The sequence below is a fragment of the Lichenostomus cassidix genome, chromosome Z, assembly GCF_008360975.1.
Source record: "Lichenostomus cassidix isolate B80296 chromosome Z, HeHo_3.0, whole genome shotgun sequence".
In the NCBI taxonomy this organism is placed as follows: Eukaryota; Metazoa; Chordata; class Aves; order Passeriformes; family Meliphagidae; genus Lichenostomus; species Lichenostomus cassidix.
In genome coordinates this window covers 8,715,651-8,739,131 of record NC_139511.1, presented here as the reverse complement: position 1 = coordinate 8,739,131, position 23,481 = coordinate 8,715,651, and the positions used below count along the sequence as shown (strand labels likewise).

At 34.7% G+C, this 23,481-nt stretch overlaps 1 protein-coding gene across 1 annotated transcript in view; it reads right to left on the bottom strand.

Moving 5' to 3' along the window:
• The window catches only part of FBXL17 (F-box and leucine rich repeat protein 17), a 275,511-nt gene that overhangs the window by 214,987 nt on the left and 37,043 nt on the right, over positions 1-23,481 (bottom strand). The window lies entirely within an intron of this gene.

Below are 23,481 nucleotides of genomic sequence, written 5' to 3'. Positions count from 1 at the left end.
AGTTCTATGCTTACAAGAAGAGGAATCATGTATGCAATACACTGGTTGTAGAAGACGTAAGCAGAGTTAAATGAATCCCTGAATACAATTGTGTTTATAATATTTTTTAAAAGATCACATTAATTACAGATACTCTCCCCCACAGTGTTGGAAGAATACTCTTTGAGAAGACAAAAGAAGGTTTAATACTTGTGGGCCTGAAAATCTGAGGCTTCGGAACATGTCTGGGTTTCATGAAGCTTTTCATTGTTTAATATTGATACACTTCAAGAGGATTAACAACTACATATTTATAAAATACTTTAGAAATGCAGAGAATTATCTAAGAGCTAGATATTATAATCCAAAGCACTCTGGCCAATAAGCTGAAGACAAGATATTGTCCTTTTCAAATAAAACATTAAATGCATTAAAATGAGGATTTTCAAAATTACTGAGTAGACTTCAGTTCCTGGAAGGAAGATCTTAAATATTTTTTCTTTCCTAGGAAGATTTTTTATTATGTTTCTCTTACATAAAAAAGCATATTTAAAGATACATACTTTGTAGATTTTGGCATAATCAGAATAAACTAAACTTGATAAAAAAAATTTCTTTAACCATCTATCAATGTGCTTTGGTGAACAGTATCAAATAAATCTCAGTTGACTAAAGGTACCAAGAGTTATTCACAAAATGACAGTTTTAACTATAAAGAAAATAAGAGTAATGGACAATGTAAAAGTTTCCTTTAAGATCAGAATATCAACCATTAAAGTAAGTTAAAAATTCCTGTATCTATCCCACCGGCATAAAAATAATTGCCTCCCATTACAATTTTATAATCACAAACAGTCCCCATCCACAGAACTGAGCTTAACAATTTCCTCAAACTGTAGCAGAAGCACCTACTCACATAATTTGCCTTTGACTTTTCCTTTGTCGGATACTTAAAAACACAGTAAAATAATTAAATACATTCCAATTTTCAATTCCAGAAAGCTTCAATTAAGGCTTCTATTTTTTCACATTTAAAAATTATTATATATTTAAGAGCACCTGAGTCCCCTATCATTTCTTCTCATCAATGTCCTTAAAAAGCAGACTTCCAACCACAAATACCACAGATTTTCCAGCACACATCCTTTCTAATGTTCAGCTAGTTTGCTTAAGTTACCTCCATTCTTTCCTACACTTCAAATTAAAAACATCAAAGCACAGAGTGGTTCAGTCAGTAAAATAACTGGGGGAGGTGGGAGGGAGTGGACAGGGAGGGAGAGAGTAGGAGGGGGATGCCAAACAGAATTGTTACCTTCATTAATAGCATGATCTGTTCATAGATAAACTACCACTGCCCACATCTCAAAGTCTTCTGGAGACTTTCCTAAAAGGCTTTCTCATTACAGAATAATACCTCTTACTTAATTGCAAATTATACTTGTTACATAAGTGCTTTCAGGGTATTGTGGGGTGTTTTGTTGTCTGTTTTTTGAATTTGGCATTTCTATAAAAGATTTTTCTTCCTTTTCTGGCACCTGCAAATATACAAAGATAGCACAAACACAGTATCAACCATTTCCTCTGTCAGGAATGTCATTCCTCCCACCATAAAGGCATACAGTGAATTAGCAACATAATAAATTTATGTATAAGAAACCAGCTACAGCCCCCACAAAAATCTTCATTTACTGAAAACACTATTATCACTACCAGTCCTGAAGGAGGAGCTTTCAGAGTTCCTCATCTATTTAGTTGTTTCACACTCTTTACAATCATATTTATTTAGCAAACAAATTCTCTGAAATAGGACAGCATCACTAAACACTCTATAAAATGTTTACATTCTCCCATCTTAGTGATCCATAGAAAATGCCAATATCCTTTGCTAACTAGCCTTAAAACAACACAAGAAATTTCACATCCATTTGTCTTTATTTTAAACAGCATCCCTCAAATTGCCAGACGAACTATTCAAACACAATTCCATGACTACAATACATCATCAAACATGAACTGACATTCATATTCTTACAACCTCCAAGCACTTCTTTCCATTTTATCACTACTCCTTTCTTTAGATACTTCTTAATATTATTAGTTATATATATCTTTATATATAATCTTAATACGATTAGTTATATATAAGTAAAGATTAATATTTGAAAGCATATAAAAATCTTAGTTTAGTATCTTATCCTTGCTAATAATTATTTAATCAGTGATATGTAGCGTTCTTACCCCCCACACAAGAAGTCTGGAAGAAATAAAAATCATGTTTTTGAATTTCAAAATTCTTTCCTATTGTTGGACCATTATTCAATTTATCAAGCAGTATTGTGCAATTGTAATTTATCCATCTTCAGCAGAGAGACAAAGCACTGCTACACAACAGATGAATGGATATTCCAAGTATTTGTCTCACTGGAATGAGTAACAGGCTGTGCTAGCAAGAGTACAGCAGCAAGAGTGTAGCCAGACCCAGGAGCAGGTTGCCTGGAGTGGATGAGGAATCTCCATCCTTTCAGATAGTCAAAATTCACCTCAAGAAGACCTGAACAACCTGCCCTGACCAGGAATGAGGCTGGACTAGATAACTTCTGGAGGTCAAAGGACCTCTGGAATGTCTGGAGGTCTATTCCAATCTACATGATTTTATGACAAACAATTCTAGGACTTGCATAAGCAGGACTTTAACCTTAAGTGTTACTTACTGACAAACATTTCAGCATATAGTTTAACACCTATTCTGACTAAATGTGTATATTTTCAAGGGTAAAACATAGACAATTCACACAATACCTTCCATGAGGCTTAAGTTTCACTTTCAAAGGAGACTGAGAATGCTCCTGCTCCTCAAACAGTTTGTGAGGTAGCTCTTAGCTGTTGCGCCAATGAGGAAATCAATGCACAAAGGAGTTAGATGTTATGCAAGACTTCTAGGAAAGCTTGTCTAATTTGGAAAACTCCAGTGTTACAGGATCTAGAAAAGCTTATCACAGAGAAAGAACAGACCGTTCCTCTGCCTTGACATTATACAGGATTTTAGCCAGCTCTTGCTGGCAATGTAAAAACAAAAATCACTTTAACTTCCAAGTCAAATATATTTATTGACCACTTCCCTTCAGCACTAAACTTGTCTTAGGCACATGACTTCCTAATATAAGTTGTAAAACACTATTTCGATATGTTAGGTAGTATTTGAAAATTTATATGATGCCTCAAGATACTTTTATGTCTTTCAAATGATACATACACAAGGGCAGCAAGAAAATGCAAAAAAACCCAATTTTCAAACAAACTCTTAGCATATGAGCTGGTGTGCAACAACAAGCATTCTTAATTAACGAGCACAGAAAGCTAAAATGACCTCTATTTTTCCAGCAAAGTGCTCATTTTCTTTTTATCAAGAGCCACGTGTTTTCACAAATCAAGGGAACAGAATAAGCTCATTTCAAGGTCAACATGATGCACGCTTATATTTTGTTAGTTGTAAATAAAATATTACTATCAAAAGCTGACAAAGTCATACATCATTATGTACACTCTGAAAAGTTCCCTGATATCAACTCAGAATGACAGATAGATTAATCACATTCTAATTTGACAAACTGCATTGAAAAATGTGACTCGTAAGTACAAAATTCAAGAGCTCAGCCATCTATATCAGATAATGAAGATTCTAAGACCTCTTTTCATCAGTGTCATTTGATTAGACTCTCTTCAAAAATGAGCCCTCTTCTCGTGATGAGGTGCTTTATGTATTTTTTTCTTTTCCTCCAGAGTTATTATTTTCCATATACTGAGATAAAAATGGTGGACAGTAAGGTGGCAATAAGTTTTGTTTTATTTGAGATATAAATAGAGCGAATGAAGCTACTCTCTCCCAGCACTACATGGATCATACAGTCGAATAATAGTCAAGAACAAAATAAAAAAAAAAGACTCGCTCAAACAAAACACCCAATATACAAAAACACACTATGAAATACTCATATAAGGATATATTTTAATTTGTACAGCCTGACCTGTAGCATTAATTATTTAATTTTAACTATATTGAGTCACTTTTATCTAAATGAAAGTAAATATATTTTAAAAAATCTCCACAAAATAGTGAACCTAAAGGGAGATGCTACTTACACCACAAAAGAGAAAGGAAGACTTAAAAAAAAGCTACTTGAATGTTCACAGCAGCAAGATAGTCTGTCTTATCACAAGAAAAGAACAATTTTGTATTGCATACACAAGAAAAAGAAATGGTGTAAGTAAGTCTTCCACTGCTAATGATCCTAAGATATATGAAACCACCCAAGGTATCACAACACCATTTCTCTCATTAAGACACCTTAACCATTCTTCATAACAATTATGTTGCTAAATAACGAGCATACTAAAGGTTTTGCAGCTATAAAAATTTCACATTAGATACTTTAGCACAAACAGCTGACTTCAAATACAAAGCTATCAAGCTTCAAACCTCAAAGGTTTGCTTATTGCCCCTCAAGACTATTTTTGTAACTTAGGAGACAGAAAGTATTCTGATACTCTTTTCACTGATACCTCACATAGTGTATATTAATTTTTAATGTTTCATAAATACTACTGTATAAATTGATACATTACTAAAGAATATTAACAAGCAAACTGTTATGCTGACACTCAGTAGGAAACCACCTATGCAATTCCAAAGTAAAACAATTACACTGTTCTGCAAAGCCACAGCCTTGTGATAAGAGGCTAACTACTGTTACTTTTATTTTAATGGATTGCATTTATTATATATTAAATCAAAATTCTGAAAAACAACCACATAATAGCTAATCACAAACGTCAAGAATAGAATCAAATTTATTAAGCTCTTCTATTACTGTTCAGAATAATTGAGAACAATTTTAAAACAAAAATACCATTTAATATTAACCAAATAATAGTTCACAGTAACTAATTAGCTGCACTTCTGACTCTAAATTTTTTCTTTATTACATAAAATATACTCTTTTAATTAATTTAAAAATATTCTCTCAGTTACACATGCAATTTGCAGTGAATAAGAGACAGTTCACTGAGAGCGAGAGTGGTATACCATGTCTTCAATTTAGAAGGAAATATAAATGCTCATAACAATCTTGCTTTCGGCTATTAAATTGTACACTCACACATGAAGAGATGACTTGCATGTATCCCCAAAATTTTCCTTTACATTAATATATCAGAAAGTAAATGTCAAGTCCTTGCATTAATTTACAAATTCCCTATTTCTCAGAATTTTCCATATGTACAAAGCTTACAACGAACCTCCCTCCTGCACATGCCTGCACTGAACTCACAGCCGATAAGAACTCAATGATGCACTCACAATACTGCATGCAGAGGGGTTTTGCCTGTATTTCAAAAACACTGTATAAATTTAGAAATTAACTTCATCTGTGCCTGCAAATGTTAAATAGTGTCTGTTTAACAGATTCACATTCATTACTACATTTAATTATTCATCTGACTGTAAAAAACAATGATTTTCTGTTATGCGAAATCATTGGAACACTCACATCCTCTCTTACAAAACAAAATAAATTCAGTAGTTAAATGCACACAATAGAAAATATTAGCAAGCGGAAGAGTACTTGTACCTTCTCTTTAGATTTTACTGCCAGTATTGTAGACAGATTGTTATCTGCAATTTCTTTCTTCCAGACAGTTAGGATAATGGTATGATTTTGGTAATTTTTTTATATGAACTGAAAAGCAGAACATCTGGCTGAACAGATGTTGTTACACATACCAATATTTTGAATACCAGTCAGAGCTCCCTGATATTAAAAACATATAGATTATGACACTGTAGTTTCCATCTCACCCACTTCACAACACGCAGCAAAAAGTACATCGAGCAAGAAGTAGCCTTTCATTAATATCAATCCCCAGCATTGCAATTGAAAAGAGAAAAAAAAAAACACTCAAGTTTTTTGCAATAATCATACTATTAGATAGGACTGGAATAATCTGCAAGTCCTTTTTGTTGATGGGGAAGCTGAGTAAAACCAGTAACATTAATGTAGTCATTAAAATAATAAATAACTAAAATTAAAATTTAAAAAAAATTTATAAAGGAAAAGAATTGAACTCTAAGTAGAATATGTTTTGTGTAGGTAAGTAGAAGTATTCTTCATATAAAATTTATTAATTGTAAAATAACATTTAAGTTTTAAAAACAAGAATCTTAATAAATTTAGCATAGCCTTTTGAGTCCCCACACACACACAAAAAAAGAATAGCATTTTCTTGAATGATAAATAAAAATCATTTTCTAGTTAAAGCTAAAAATTAAGAACATCACGCCTCTAATGAATGCTTGATCCTAAAACACTGCATTGAAGAGGCTCAAAAAAACAGAAATTTTTCAAATTGCTAAATACTGTCTCAAAAAAAAAGTTCAAAACATAGAAAGCAAACAGGAAACGTTGGCACAGGACATTTGTCTCCATTATTTTTTTGGTATTCAGTTAACATTTTTAGCATCCAACTTCAAACCAACATCTTTGACATAGCAAATACAATAAAGGTAGTAACATACATCCATTTCAAAGGATTTAATTTACTTGTTATTTACTTTGTAGATATTTATGGTGTGACTTAACAACACAAAGCAAACATTTCTTACTTGAAGTGAGTTATTTATGTTCTTTAGACTTACCAAAACTGCAAAAGAAAAGCTGAAGCCTTGTTTGAGATATCCACATCGGGTTAAGTGCTGATTACAATTAAAGAAGAACAAAAAGATGAAATGCACACACAGAGCTAATGTATTTCCCACAGAAGCAGACAAGAAAAAAACTCCTAACAGCTAATGTATATGATTATATATTTCTAATGAAGAACAACAATGAGAGTAAAACTCAGGGGATAAGGATCAAATCATCACGAGTGAAAAGTATGCCAAGTGAGATCGTACTAACATATTTAACAAAAAACACTGTCTGTCACAAAAACAGCACTAGGAAGAGAGGCATGACCACCAAATCAAATATTTTCTTAGGTTTTCTTCATTTTTGATAAACAATTCATTCAGGCGTCTTGAAAATATGACGCACCATCCAGTAATTTGAAAATGAATGGACAGTAAATGAAACAAGATTGTAATGCAAGAACCTGTTCCAACCCTTTCCTGATAAACTACAGCTGAGAAACAAACATGTTTTGGTCATCTTTTCACTGTTAACTTATACAAAAGCTTTTCTAACAGTACAAAAGTGACCAGTAATAATTTGTAATTAAACATATTCAGAAGGTGATGAACTAGTAATTCGTGAGGCAGCAGAACTTGGTATGCTGAAATTAACAGGAGTGCTGCATGACTAATGTTCTATCACTATATTTTACAGCAAAGTTTCTTAATTGATAAAATTTATTAATTAAAGAGTAAAAGCAGATTAGATGGATGAGGAAAACAAAGCACTAGATTTCACAGAATCTGACGAGCAAATCATCTTCTCAAAATTCACCTGCCAGATCTCACATATCTTCCACCCACAATTTTTTTTGGGGGGGGGGGGGGTGGGGCAGTACTAGTTGCAACAGGATTTTCTCTCTTATGTTACTAAAACTGAAAAAAAAAAAATTTAAAATATCGATTTCCAGACTTCCAACTGTCTTCATATCACAACTTGGTGTTTCACCCTTCTCAGTCAATCCCTAAAAACTTCTTTAGTTATATTTTAGCAGCGCAAGACTAACAAGCAGATGCTGGTCATCAAGCCTGGTATGGAAAAACGGTAAATGAGACCAAGCCACACCAGTTAACCACATTAGCTATTTTCTGTCTTACTAAATCATTAAAAATTTCTAGTTGAGCTTACAAATTCAGATGTGAATGGAAGGTCTCAGTACTGCCAAGCTATGTGCAGACTGTATTCGTGATGCATTACAGTTGAAAACGTAATGCATGGCACTTTTTTTATTTAATACCTCCTGCCTTTTACCACTTTAGAAGTTCAGATAAATACTAGTACTTTAAATTCATCCACATTTATTATAGTTCCATGTAATAAATCTATTTCATATTGCAGCCAATATGACAGGGTAGTCTTAAATATAAAAAGGACAAAACATTCCATGTTCAAAGGAGCCAGTGCAGACCGCACATGTGCAACCTAGTATTTACCACGCCTAAACACAATCAGAGACTTAAAATGCTTTTGCATTTAAAAAAAATTAAATTTAAAAAAAATCTGAGATGTTTCTGATACTTAATAATGAAGCTAATTTATAGCACCTTAAAAATCAAAGTAAATTAGATGACATCAATACTCGAACTTGCAATACACCTAGCAAATTTCTGACTTGGCTATAATTTAATATATTACAAAATCCAGGCAGACCAAAAAGAATTTGAAGTAACAGCATGATTAACCACAAAAAGGCTTTTTTGTGTGAAAAACAATCTAATCTAAAAAACCAGAAGCATCCTTTCCCTTCAGAACAGTAAACAAAGACCTAAACATAACATAACAAGTAATTTAGAATGCATGTTAGCACATCAAGTGCAGGATTTCTTTCAATTCATTTCCAGACTTCCTGCTCTCCATTTTAATTTACCTCCTCTTTTTTTCATAAATAATTTTTGTGATGTTCATTAGTATCTGTTTTCAATGTTAAGGGGATCTTTAAATTATTGAGTATTTTGCCACCTCAGAGATACAGCTTATACAAGCAGAAAAGTGGATCAAAGCAAATATTTTAAAAAACTTTTCAAAAAGGAACAGAACAAGCTACCAAGCAAAATTACTACAAGAGAATTAACAACCACAAGGCCTTGACACACAATACCATTAAATGCCCCTCAAATTTCACCATCCTGATAGCTGTTTTATCATTACAAAGCACACTACCACTGTAAAATAAAATATTGAGATGCAAATACTTCTGCATTTTGTGTTGCAACAAAGACTTCCTTCCATACAAATAAAACTTCCTAGAGCTCAGTATCTGCCACCATTTCATTTTTTCACCATCCCTTCCTTCCCTGTGATCTCCCTTCTCTCTCTTTCTTATTCCTACCTTTTGTTTTTCCTTTTCTTCTTCCCTTCTCTTACTATGCAGGTCTGTTTTATCATCTGCTCTTATTTGTTACTTTCTTCCAGCTGGCAGCATGTGAACCCCAGGCCGAGGTCTCATTTAGCCATGTCTCAGAATGTCAAGCAATTCCAGCTATGAAAGCCAGTTTCCACCTGGGAAGGGATGGAGGGGGGCCTTAAGTCCACCAGAAAAGCCTGCCCAATAAAAGTCAGCCTCACAGCCTGTAATTATAACTCCTCATACACAGACACTGGGGCCTTGGAAAATGTCCAAGCTTTCCTTTTTCCCACCCCTCCCCTCCTGTTCATTCTTTGCACTTTGGCAAACAGGTAAAAAACTGAAGTGGTAGTCAACACTTTGGTATCCCTCAAGGGTCTTATCTTACTGCCTGAATGACACCCTCTTACAAACAGATACCCCCACCTGTGAAAGAATACTCCAAAGTGTGGAGGTGTTTTTTTCACTGAAGTACATAATGCGCAAGCAGGGTTATTAAGATACAATGCAGTGCAGTTCCTCAAGTCAGTTTGCAGCCCTTTTTTGCAGTTGCAAATACCATCCTTATGTTGGAAATACACCGGTGTGTATCACTGGTGTACTCACTGTTTGAGAGCTCTTTTAAATTTACTGAAATTATGTTAGAACAGTCACTTTAACTGAATCCTTGAAAACGTGTACAGGCTATACACATTACTGATGCTGTCATCAAGGGAAATATACATTCCTCTCACTGTAACACACACCATTTCATCAGTTCCACACATCCTACGCAATTCATGTGAAACAGAGGTATGCTGACACCAGTCAGTACACAAACAGCTGACACATCAAAAGGGTATGTTTGCAGATCAAAAGGATCCTCATCTTTGTATCTGTATCTGATGTGCCAAACTCCAAAGTTATTTTTGCAACATTTAAAATTTCATGGAATATTTAACACTATGCTCTGCCCTCCATTACAGGACCAGACTTCATGCAAATGTATTGCAGCAACAATAAAGAAAGCACGCTGCACCAGCTCAGTGGTTTTATGGAGAGAAAAAACCCAACGAACCAAAACACACACACACACGCACACACAAAAGCTCAAACAAAACTAAATAAAAATCATACCAAGACAAACAAAACCAAAATATCCACCAGAAAGCCCCAAAACACAAAACTAAAATCAGTAGGATAATACACAGGTTTTGTGTTGGAGCCTTTGTTGAATTATGGCCTCAAATACTCCAAAACACATAACAAGCTGTTATTATTCATTCTGGAACTGAGCTTTACCAAACAGTATCACAATGTCCTGTGACATATATCTACCTTGTTCACAAAATGAATTGCATCGCTATTACAGAAATCTTATTGAAGTGAGTACCTAAAGCATCCAACACACACAAGAGTTATACCCTCAGCATTAAGTAAGCAATAGTTGGCTCAGGACATGCTCTGGTTTTCGCTAAAAGGACAAAACTGAAATTGGAAACATTTATAATTTCACATACAAGAAGGAGCCCTATGAACAAAAGCAAACCTGATGGGCACAGCAGAACATCTCTCAAGACATCCAAAGTAATGAATCAGATCAAATTAATACCTTAAATTACCCTCTCAAACTGTGATACATTTATCAGATAGCTCAAAAGAGTTAAAGACACCGTAGTATGAACCTACAACAAAAGCACCCCATACTATTTTCAAAAGACTACAAAATTAAACATCTGTCAGTATGCAAACTTATTCTGAACTCATTTAGTAAGTAAAATAATTTACGCTTATATTAGTAATGGATGACTCCATACATACCAATGCATAACACTCAAATGACATTAAGGCGAGTTTTGTGCTATGTAGTAAACTGGTGTAGAACAGTGACCATTTTGGCTTCTTTAAATTGCTATTGTTCCTCTACCTCAGCAGTGCTCTTGTACAATATGTGATATAAACAAGTTTTATACCAGATTAAGAGACAACCACTGTCTTCAAAAAAATTTGGAACATATGAACAGCAATTATGATCATTGGATGGCTCTGACTCAGAACTTCAAACTTCAGAATAGTTATTTCTTCCTATATTTTAGTACATATTTCAACAGCTATTTGTCTTTTAAATCACTTTTCTAATACATTAGATATGTAGATGCATTTTTATTTACTGTTCTAAATCTACCTTCCCCATCCATTTCCTCTTCCCCCAAGCTGTTTCAGCTGAAACACGTTTAATTTGGTATTTCCCTCTCCAGTTACAACACTGTAAATATAGGGAATCAGTGATTTGGGACTTGGATGGTCATGGAGGTTTTTTTGTTCATTTGTTTATCTTCAATGAGCAGTAATATTTGACTTAAATCTTTTTAGCAATTTATTAGCTAAAAAGCCTGAGTGATTGACCTTCTTACTCTTTCTGAGGTGTAATGTTTTGATTAGCATGTATTTATGTAATAAAAATATACACAAACCCTTTATCACAGAATTGTTAAGGTTGGAAGGGATCTCTGGAGATTATCCACTCCAACCCCCAGCCAAGGCAGAGTCACCTGGAGCAGGTGACACAGGAATGCATCCAGCTGGGCTTGGGATGTCTCCAGAGGGGGAGACTCCATGCCCTCCTAGGCAGCTGTTCCAGAGCTCTGCCAGCCTCCGTGGGAAGAAATTCTTCCTCATGTTGAGGTGAAACTTCTTGTGTTTTAGTTTATGGCCATTGCTCCTTGTCCTGTCACTGAGCACCACTGAAGAGAGTTTGGCACCATCCTCCTGGCACCCACCTTTGGGATAATTTGTATGTATATATTATTTAGTAATAATTTTCTCAGCTTTACATGTACCCAAATTTCTCCAATACTAACTTCCCAGAGATGCTCAGAGGATTACAGTGTTCCTCCTACAATTTGTTCAGAACTTCTATTTTAACACTGCAAAGAGTTATTTAGCTTTGTAGTGGGGAAAAAAATTTCAAGGTAAACAAAGCAAACCTAACACAGTAGGCTGCTTTATTTATAAAATCTGGGCCATTTCTGGTGTCTCTTTTTTGTTGTTGTTGTTGTTTAGTTGTAGGTAAGCTAGAGCTAAAAAATTTACATGGTGGCTCTAACAGATTAAGTTGCTGTAGCAGAGTCTATATTGATGCAAAGAAAAAATTAAAGTTAAAAAAAAAATCAAATAAAAGGTAAATAGCCCATCTCCTACAGCTGGGTCTTGCACAAGTGTTATTCAAATGGTTGCAAATCCAGACAGGGTATAGAACAAATGTAGGAAGACATTTTTATTTTGGCTATGGTTTTACTTCTTGCCAATTGGAACATTAAGCTTTCAGAAGATAAACACATCACCTGAAGCTAACATGTTAAATGATAAATCTGTTAGAGAAAAAAACCCATAGGCAAAATGTAATAGAGTGTTAAATTTTTAGGTTAAAGAGATTACTAGGAGGATTCAGATGGTACTGCAGCTGAAGCTGTATTATACTTTACTGCTCACAAGAACATTAAAAGCGCCATTTTATTTAATAATAAAAACAACAGAAATAACAAAGTAAAGAAGCATATGCATAGCAAATTCATTCCCATTTATCCGGACTGCAGCAGGATGAAAACCATATATTACTTTCTCACTGAATACAAAAATGTATTTCGAATTTTTTTTGTGGATTTGTAGTTATTTTTCTTTAGCTCAGAGTTGAAAAGAACAAACCAAACTAAATATGACTTTCTCCAAAAAGTATTTGAATACTAGATGCTCATTGCAATTATTGTGTATTATTTTGATTTTAAACCACATGGTCACTTTAAATGGAAGGCTTTAAGGTCAATTAATATAAGTGTAAAGCTTGAAAAGTTGCATGAAAGCTGACCCATTATAAGATGAAGCAAAAAAGGCCTGCCACGAAAGTAGCTCAGAACATCAGATTGGGCTTTTTTCCATACTAACAATATAAATATTACAGAGGTGCACAGACATTTCAGTTTTGCATAGTCAATACTGAACTATGTAAAACTTTCCAAACTGATAATAACACTGCTAGAGTATTTTTTTAATTAGGTTTCTCTTTTTCTATTTAAGGGAGATTATAACACAGCTTTTTACTGTCTGAAATACCTGGCAATATACACACAGTCACAAATTCAGATTTAACAAAAACCACAATACGTAGCTAATAAGTCAAAAATACTCTATATTCTACTCTTGTTAGACCCCACCTGAAGTGCTGCATCCAACTCTGAGGTCCCAGCACAGGAAGGACATGGACCTCCTGGAGCCAGTCCAGAGGAGGGACACAAAAATGATCAGAGAAATGGAGCACCACTGATATAAGGGAAAGCTGAGAATTGGGATTGTTCATCCTGGAAAACAAAAGGCTTTGGCGTGACTTCCAGTACCTGAAGAGAGCCCACAAAAAAGATGGAGAGAGACTATTTGACTCCGTGGTCATAAGACCATGGAGTGACAGGACAAGAGGAAACAGCTTCAAAAAAAGAACAGGTTTAGATCAGATATTAGGAAGAAAATCTTTACTGTGACAGTGGTGAGGTTCTGGCACAGGTTGCCCAGAGAAGCTGTGGCTGCCCCATCCCTGGAAGTGTCCAAGGCCAGGTTGGATGGGGATTGGAGCAGTGGACAGTGGAAGGTGTCCCTGGCCATGGCAGGAAGGTTGGAGCCAGGTGACTTGTAAGCTCCCTTCCCACACTATAATTCTATTATTCTGTGGGGAAAAGTGAAGGAAAGGAGAAGGAGAAGCAAGAGAAGAGAGAGAAAGGGAGGGGAAAGTTGGTAATCTTTTTTAAAATACAAAGAAACTCAGATCATACTTAGCAGCAAAAAGGACAATGTAATTGCTAAACTATAGAACAATTTCTAATAGTTGATTTGACAACTTTTTTCAATATACACTCTACAAGATGTATGCAGATAATTCTTATTTTGAGTGCAGAAAAATAAATTTATAATTGAAATGTGACAACTAATACACTAAGTGAAATGTGCCTCCTAATAAATTATTGTTACTACATCACTGTATAAAGAAAGCCATCCATAACAAAACAAATTGTAAAACATACTTAATAGAATAAAAACGTGCAGGAATGAGGAAATTATCTTCAGTACAAAGAAGTTTCTTAATAAAATATATTAATTTACAGAACTATGTCATGAAACACCATGAAAAAAATCCCAGCTACAAAATTACTTAGATTTTGCAGGTGTGTATATATATGGGTATTTCAGATGTGGAACACTCTTTGTGGAACAACAAATGTGGCTTATTATCATCACATTTGAAATTTTAACAGGTAATCGCTTATTGTTACCTTATAGCTAGCTAGACTTTATATTTTCAGGTAAATACTTAAAATATTTTAAGTAATAGAATATTAGAATGTTAGAATATTAATGTGATGTAACATAAATTTCACATTTTATCCTCACTCAACAAAATGCAACACCAATGAAGAATTCATCAGTAAAACTGGGCTAGAAATAGAAAACCCATGCCCTGAACATTTTACTTCCTACAGGGGTCTTTTGGATATTTTTTCAGCTGTGAAGTCCTTGCCAGCATTACATAGCAAAGCACCTTCAATTGCCATGAAGAAATGGGAAATAAAACTCGTCCCTCTCCACTTCAGTTTCCACCCTTGCTCATTCACTGTACATCAAAGGGAATCAGTGCAACCTGACACGCAAGGGCTGTTCCCCTCAGTGATCTGGCAGGTGCTGGGGCCAGACAGAAAGCCTGTTTTCCACAGCCCTTTACCTTGTTTGATCACTGGTTACTTTTGATCTGACAACTGCCCTCGCACTAGTAATGACTTCACCCTCACAGAACCCACCTCGCATCTGTCACGCGGAATAAAGGGTATCACGCTGCGCCCTGACAGCGCCTATGGCCGTGAGATGTGCTGCCAGCGAGAGGCTCCCAGCTCCCACCATTTCCAATTCAGCTCCCTTTGTTCTGCTAGGTGCTGGGGCCAGGGCACCGGCAACAACAGGAAGGATTATACACCAGCTGTGAAGCTGAGCCTTCATGAATTTATATTTTTTCATCTCAGCTTCATCATCTCCCTAAATGCAGTGAACTTCAAAGTGGTTACTATGAAATACACAACCAACAAATGTTACGGAAAGTTTGTTTAAATCCTCTTTTGCTGTAAAAGAAAAGCCAGAGAATGTCCTCTAGCTAAACTGAAAGGCATGTTTTTTCCCCCAACTATTATTATTAAAGTTTTCCACCTGATGTTGGAAGAGGTCACTGAAGGCCAGGTGGTTCCTACCACTGGAATGGCAGAGGTTAGAGGAGTAGGATATGACTTTTGTTTTATTGACAAAAAGTGCCTGAGAGTTAAATGAGCGAGTTCTTTATATCCATTTTTTCCTTGTAACTGTGTGCTTTAACAGTAGGTAAATAAAAGTAGACGAGGATTTTAATTCAGATCATGTTACTTGGAAAATATAAAAAAAAAAAAAAATTAAAAGTATATAGGTTTTTACATACTACACAATAATAATATAAATTTTGGTTTAGCTTTGTAATTACATGTAGTATTGTTGTTTGAATTTCAGTGTAGTATACATTTGAAAAATGTACAATCTTTTTTGGTCTGGAAGTCCAGTTAAAGAAGTAAAACTCATATCACAAAGGACACAATCTTACTTTTCCACTACTATATAAGCAGATTTGAATGACATGGGTCAGAGCCTAATCTTAAAGATTACACATTTAATACCCTAAATAGGAGATTCCTGACTTCCAGAGAGTGTTACATGATCATTCTCCAAAACTAACAGGAACTAAGCATATGAAAATTATTTGGAGCTTATTAAAAGCATTTGGAAATAACTTTTTGAAGATCTAAGTGTGAGTAAAGGAGCAATTATGTAAACTGCTTACCTTCCAAAAGTGAAATCAGATACTCTAAAGAGCTGTAGGCCTAATTAACAGCCTATTCAGAATCAGTACCTCCAGTTGCTGTAATTTTTAACTAAGTTCTGTTGAAAATTCAACTAATTTTTCCAATACTTGCCTTTTGAAAGTAACACTTAAATTCCAGAAGCTAACTGGCCTCTTTTGAGGCCTGCTGAACTTCTCATGGCAAGATAATTATGCACAGCAATAGAGCATCATAACTTGCAGTCATCCCCACATGCAACGTAGAATTATCCTGAAACAAAGTGAAAAGATACATAGAAAATGTGGTCTCTCATTTTCAGCCCTTTTCCTTTAAGAAACTGCAAGCCACTGTATCAGCATCAAGAAGATTTAAAGTCCATCCTTGCATGGTCACACAAAAAAACTGTAACAGCTACAGGAAGTCACAGTAACAGATGATTTATTAGACTTTGTGCAATGCACTGATTGGGAACATTAACGCACTGCCATCTCCTTTTAAGGAACACTGTACTGTATTTAAAGAAGCTAGTTATCTTAAGAAAGACAATTATTTTCATAGTTTTTAATACAGCCATGGTTTCTTGACAAAATTCAGCTTTTTCAAATAAAATAACCACATTTTTTATGACAATTTAGTCTTGTATGTCAGTGTCTATCCCCACATTGTTGTAGTGTGCTTATTTTTGCAAACGGGTTTTATTTAACCTAAAAACTGGGTTTCTAGATTAATATAATGGGTAAAGAAATAGATCTTCAAAACAAAATAACACAGGGAGGACAAGAATACAAATTGTGAGAATTAAACTGAAACAGATCTCTCTCTAATTTGAATTGAAATACAAAGTTACAGAATTTAGAAAATCATACAGATGGCAAAAACATTGGAAATACCTGAGGAAAAGAAAACAAGAAGTATCTTAAATATTTCTAGGCTTATCTGAATATAACAAAATGCACATGAATCAAACTGACCAGATATCTTTTCATATGTCAATCTATGTGAAGCTTTAAACATAGCCTAGATGACAAATACTTCAACTGCTCTGGAATTAAAAGAAAACAAACCTCAGGCAATAGAAAAAAGAACAAAACTTAAGTTTAGCAATCTTGAAAAATAATCAAAGTAATAATTAGAAAGACAGCAGGCATTTAGAGCTAGACACTTTTTCAGAAACAGATTAAAAGTTCATTGAAATTATAACTTTAATGGAAAAGATGACCAACTGCAAGGAGCAGCAACACATTTCTCTGTAAGAGAGGGTAAGAAGCGGCGGAAGGAAAAAAAACCACAACCCCACAGCCCCCATATACACACCTTCCTGCTTGTACTCTACAGGTCACATCCTACTGAATAACGGCTTATTCCAGAGCAGAACAGATCCTGCTATCAACTTGGGGTGATACCCCCTAACACAGGGATTCTTGCTCGTAATTTCTCTTCCCTGTTGATGGGAGTCTTAACACTCATTCTGATGCGAAACAACAATCTTTTTGAAACCTTACTTTTTTGTCCTGGGTGAGGATGCTAGTGTTAATGGTACCAGACAGATAAAGCTAAACAAACTGACCTTGAACAAACTCGGTGTCAATAAGTGAAAACTCAAAATAAACTGTGAAAGTACATAAGGCAAAGACAAAAGTGCTCAACAGAAGGAATGCTTGAGGGGAAAAGTCACTTCAGTCAACTTAAAAGGATTGCAATAATACTGAATAACAGCAAGGTGAAAATTATGGGGTTGCATCATAATTGTAATCTCCTACCTGAATTTGAAAAGGAATTATGGTCTGCAAAGACAGAAGCCCTTTGCTCCTTCAAACAGTTTGCAAGAGAGAATAAGAAAAAAAAATCTAAAATCTTTGTGAGACAAATAATAACTTTCAGCAAACATTTTCAATACCACTTGCACTATATGGAAAAAAATGAGTCAGCTACTAAATGACATGCTATTTGTATAACAACTAGATCAGACTCAATCACAAGGATAAAACCGTTGCAAAATCATTTAGATTTCAGAGGAGAAGTGGTAAAGAAAAAGCATGGCTATATAAAATATAGTTTTATGAGGAATGAAAAAAATAACAACTTTCATATTTGGTCAGCATTTAATGCTTCTACTGTTAAACCAAAATTCTCCATCAACAGAAGAGTCCAACTTTTTCTTTTATCTGAAGCTTTGGAATTCTGTCTTTCTTTGCTTGACTGGAGAGCAGAGAGTTTTCAAGAAGAGACTAAAACCATTCCACAGACCAACTTTGATTACAGCAACAAATGAACAGTTTTCCTGAAATATACAATAATCAGGTAGAGGAAAGCTCCCCCTTTTCTGTCTCACACCATCCTGTCCTCAGCCCATCCCCTGAAGCAGTCCACAGTGGTCAGAAAAAACACGCTCTTAATAAAAGGAGTAGAACATTGAGGTTGAATTGTCAGCCTCCATCCATCAGAACTTACACATTGGCAATGAGTTGTGCAACTCACAAATAATGTGTATTGGGCCTTTAAAAAACATAAACTGACATGGTAGAGTTCTTCACTCCATGCAGATGCATATAATTTACCTCAATTAACTTTAAATCTAAACATTTTATAAACTGATATTTAAATTATTTACCTAATATTAGGTTTGAGTTTAGGAGGAAAACAATCAAATGCCCATAGCATTATAAAATACTTTTAATCACAACAGTAATCCAAGAGCTACACAAATAGCAGCTACTGGATAGTAAGTAATTTAAAACATCTCCATCTATGTAATTCACCTCTAAGTCAGAATACTAATTTAGACTCATAAATTCACACAGAAATAGTTTTAAAACTGACTAATAAAGACTTTTGGTTTAGCTGATAAAAATCACAGGTTTAATATAACAGATTGGACTTCATCAAGGCAGTGGAATAACTGTAAATTCAGTGATAAGTTCATAAATTTATAAATGGTGCACCATCACTGAGTGACCACCTGTCTACTAGTAATTTCTTAGCCTTTACTCTGCTAAACACATTTGCCTTTTTTAAAGATAGTTTTCTATTACTGAAATCCATTGGTAAATTCTTATAAAATGATTGCATAGAATAAAACAAGAAAATATCCGTGTGAATTTAGACCTGCAATCTATATGGCTGAAGTCTACCTACCTATGGCAAAAGCATTCCAGCTCAGCAGTGAATTATTTGTTTTTCACACAGTGCTGTACAGCAGTATGAGATTTCACTTCTAAAGATGAATCCAAAACTATTTTTCACAATTCCTACCAGCAGACTCAATGTTTTAAGATGCAATTTCCCCCTCCTCTTTTCATTTTGAGGAACCTATACACCAGGGAAGATGTTCAAGAATTAATTTTCCCAAGTTAGTCTGATGCTCATAACCTATTCCTTTTATTCCACACACATCTATTACTTTGGTAATTTTTTATTTTCACGACAAGATCATGTGGAGTACAAATTAGCAATCCTCTACAATAAAAATGGCTTACATTCACTCTCAGAAATGATACTAATAACACCAATGACTTAAACATGTCCCAGAAATGGGAAAAAAACCAAACAAACAAACATGAGTTTGGGAGAAATCTGACTACCAATCCCCATTCTTTTCCAGCAGAAAAAAGGCAGAATGGGCTTTAAGACTGGATGTATTTGGAGAGTGGCATCACTTTACAAGATGACTGATCCACCCTCTGATTAGGCCTAGTTTCAACTTCAGGGGAGAACCATGAAAAAAGTAGGAGTGAAGCTTACAGTACCCATTATAAAGTCTCTTTTCAGTATCACAGGATATATGACTCCTGGGAAAGCAAGCTTTTTCAATTATCTTGCAGATTTCACCAGCAAAGCCTTCCAAGAACTTCTCACTCTAATACCCAAATGATCATAAAAACCCCCAAACTTCAAAAGTAAACAAGCAAAAAAACCCACCTAAACCCCATCACTAAGGTGCTTTTTTCTTATTTTTCCAAGACAAAACTGTGGCATATTAGTTAAAACTACCCAAAAAAACCCAGCGCCATCCACTGATTTTTACTACAGGGATGGAAAGCCTCTCAGAAAAGACAAAAGAGAGTGAAGAACTTCCCATTTCCCTTGTTTTTTCATGTTCCTCTCATAAAACCACCAAGAACAAAGCATAGATGAACAAAAGTAAACCAAGACAAAACAACAGAAAACAAAAAAGCACCATTGTGTGCTTTTATTTGATCCTACACTTAGAGCAGACCATAGCATGCAGTGAAAGAAGTACCAGGTAGCCTTACCAAACCTTTTCACCCCCTGAACAGAAAATGTTCACCCTCTGCCAATTCATGTCACATTCTTCTATATACATCTAAGTAATCCCTCTCAAAATTAACTATCTTTGGCGTATACAGCATGTACATAGAGAAAATAATAACGTTTCTGTTCAAACCTTGGTTTGAACATAGGCAATCTGTATTTTTCACTGGACAGTAAAACAGCAAAAGCACATCTGTTATGCTTCTGTGGTTTCCCCTGTTAACTGGTGCAGAAAAAAACCCAAATTTTAAGGATTCCTAAGCAGATATTCATAGAGATTTCTTACTTTTTTGTGAAAAATGAGAACTTCGCTAAACGAAAGATTGACACAAACTTGTACTCCCTAACTAGAAGGAAAATTTGTCTCAAGCAAAAAGCAAGGGAACACTACATGCAACTGAAACAGTGAGGTCTTAAAATGGAAAGTGTTATGCTACTTTTATGTAGGTTCTACAAATGGCGGTGACAGCAATATGAAATTAATTGGTTGTTCTTCAATAACATTTGTTTTTCAGAATCAACACCTGCTTTTACAAAAATGTTGATTTTGTGGTGTATGAGATTAGTAATTACTCCTTACATGCAGAAACCTATCTTTCCTGCAAGACAAGAAAGGAAGTCAGAAAAAAAAATCAAGTAAACCATAATTGTATGTCTTCTGAATACAATTAAAAACAGGTTAACCACTAAAAATGGTAATAATTCTACCTACTATGTTAAGCAAAGAAAATAATTTGCACTTTTTACCTGAAAAAATGAAACTAATTAGAGAAATTGAACATTATTTTTAAGATAGCCAAATTTGTCCAAAACAAATATGCCTGGAGAATTAAACAGATGGAAAAGGGATGCAGTCTCCTGTGATGGAGACTATTGCAGAAGTTGCCTATATTAGTAAACACAGCCTTAGCACACCAATTCATGCATGGCAGATTTGATACACAAAGAATGACATCTTTAACAGAATTACCAGATTAAAAGAACAATTTATTTGGGGCACACATTCTTCAGACAAGATACCTACATATTTGATCTGCCTGTCTTTTACTATGCATTGCAATTTATCTTCTTTCAAAGCAGCATTTGCTACAAAGACTAGACACGGAAAGATAGAAAGCATGTTTAAGAAGAATATATTAAAATTTCTTTTTAAACTGCTGAACGAAAATACTACATTTTTACATGCAAATATGATTTGAAAATATAAGCCAAATAATATTATAGAATGAAGTATTTAAATTATTTTTCTTCAAATAGCATGCTAAAAATTGTGGAGCATTTATATACATATTGCACTACAAAATTTCTGCACAGCTAGTGGCATCTAAATGCAAACCAACTGCAGAAAGATAGTCTTCAGATCACAAGTGCTTGTACCACCAAACCCACCAAGTTTTCAATTGTTTTTAATGTACATTTAGTATCTTTAATAACCTTCAATCAACTTGTCCATCTTCAAACTTAAAAGCTATTGCTAAATGACAAGTGGACATTGTTCTACAGACAAAAATACCTACACATTACAAATCATGAAATTAGTGTCACATGACAACATTTTTATGCATTACTAAGTGAATAGCTTAAAATTGACAAAAACAGACAAAATAGGCATCTGGACTTAGTTCTTAATTAAAATACACTTGAAATTTTCCTTACAAATAACTGCAGTTTGAGAGCAGGAGCTTAAAGTATTTGTTTCAATATACTACTTGTGCCTGCTTTAACGTACAAACTACACTATCATCATCTTCAAAGGTTAGATAAAATTACTAACAAAGTCAAAGTTAGCAATAAAAATAAAGAACTTAGCATGGCAGCGTCTTGCCTTATCTCGCCCAGGTTTTATTTATATGGGAAGCTGTGGGTTCAGATACACTAGACCTGTTTCTACAGTCCAAGAATGGCTACTGCCACATAAAAGCAGAAGAAAAGGAACTAAACCAGCACTGTCTCACCACACAAATCCAGGATATCCCCTGTTTCTATAATACTTTTCAGTCCAAGGACAGAGCACTTTATAGGAGAGAAAAACAATGATCTACCTGAGAATATGTTGTAACGCAGCCAAACTGCCACCTGTATGAAAGCAACAACTAAGCCACTGCCAAGGTATCTGAAATGGCTGGAATTACCTTCAAAGAAGTTTTGAATTTCCAGGTCACTTCACTCACCACAGAATGAAGCTTACAGAGGAGGCCAGTAGAGGCCTTCTCAGGACATGACAGCCCTACCAGATATAATCACAAGAACTTTGTTGCTTTCTGACCAAAAAAAAAAAAAAAAAAAAAAAATTACTTCCTCCAAAGGATCATTAAGCTCTTCATTTTAAGTTTGCATAACAGAATTAGTACAAGAGTAGTGCAAAAAGTTTTAAAATTCACTGTCCAGACAGCTTCTCTCCCAGAAAAAAAAAACAACAAAAAACCATCCACCACTTATCTCTACAGGCACTGCAGTTTCACATCATTTTATTGAGGACTAGGATCACAATCGAAAAAACAAAAGGTCAGCTGTAGCAACCTTTCCATAATAGTTTATTTGCAACACCTTTCCCAAGTGAGACTGCAAAAAAAAATAAAAAGCAAAAAGGCACAGAACATCTACAAGATGTATATACTGCCAACACCCACACTATTTCTATCTCATTAAAAGCACTCCGAAACTTACTGAAACTTTGCTGCAAATACGTCAAAACCTGGAGAAATTACAGTCTATGAGCAACAGAAACAGTACAGTGCTTTTTAGACAGTACAGTGCTAAGAAATATTTAATAAAAAACCCAGGACATTAGCTCAAGAATGAGCTCTCCAGGAAGAATAAAATTAAAGGTATTATGAGATGCAATAGCCAGTACTAAAAATTAAGGAAAACGGTACTAAATAGGGCTGTTCTGAAACCTATAAAGTACGTATTTCTGAAGTGTGTGCCATCAAGGTATTTTCAGAAATGCCTAAAACAACAGAAATTATCAACCACTCTTTCATTCTAGAAATTCCCGTCGTCCTGAAGTAATAAGTATCCAGCCTTATGTAGTAGGTGAAGTCTTCAAATTTCAAGAATACAACCACAGATCTCTCACTTATACAATATAGGTATTCTTTACATAGTTGAGTAATCCTCCATTTTCTCCAATCCTATTTTCAAGAGTCTGCTCAAGATTAACAGCAAACACTCCACCCCCCACTATAACAACCCAACAAACTTCAGTGCAACCAACATTTTCCATTTTCAGATATTTTAAACAGCAAATCAGAAAAAGTATTAAAAAACATTACCATTATTT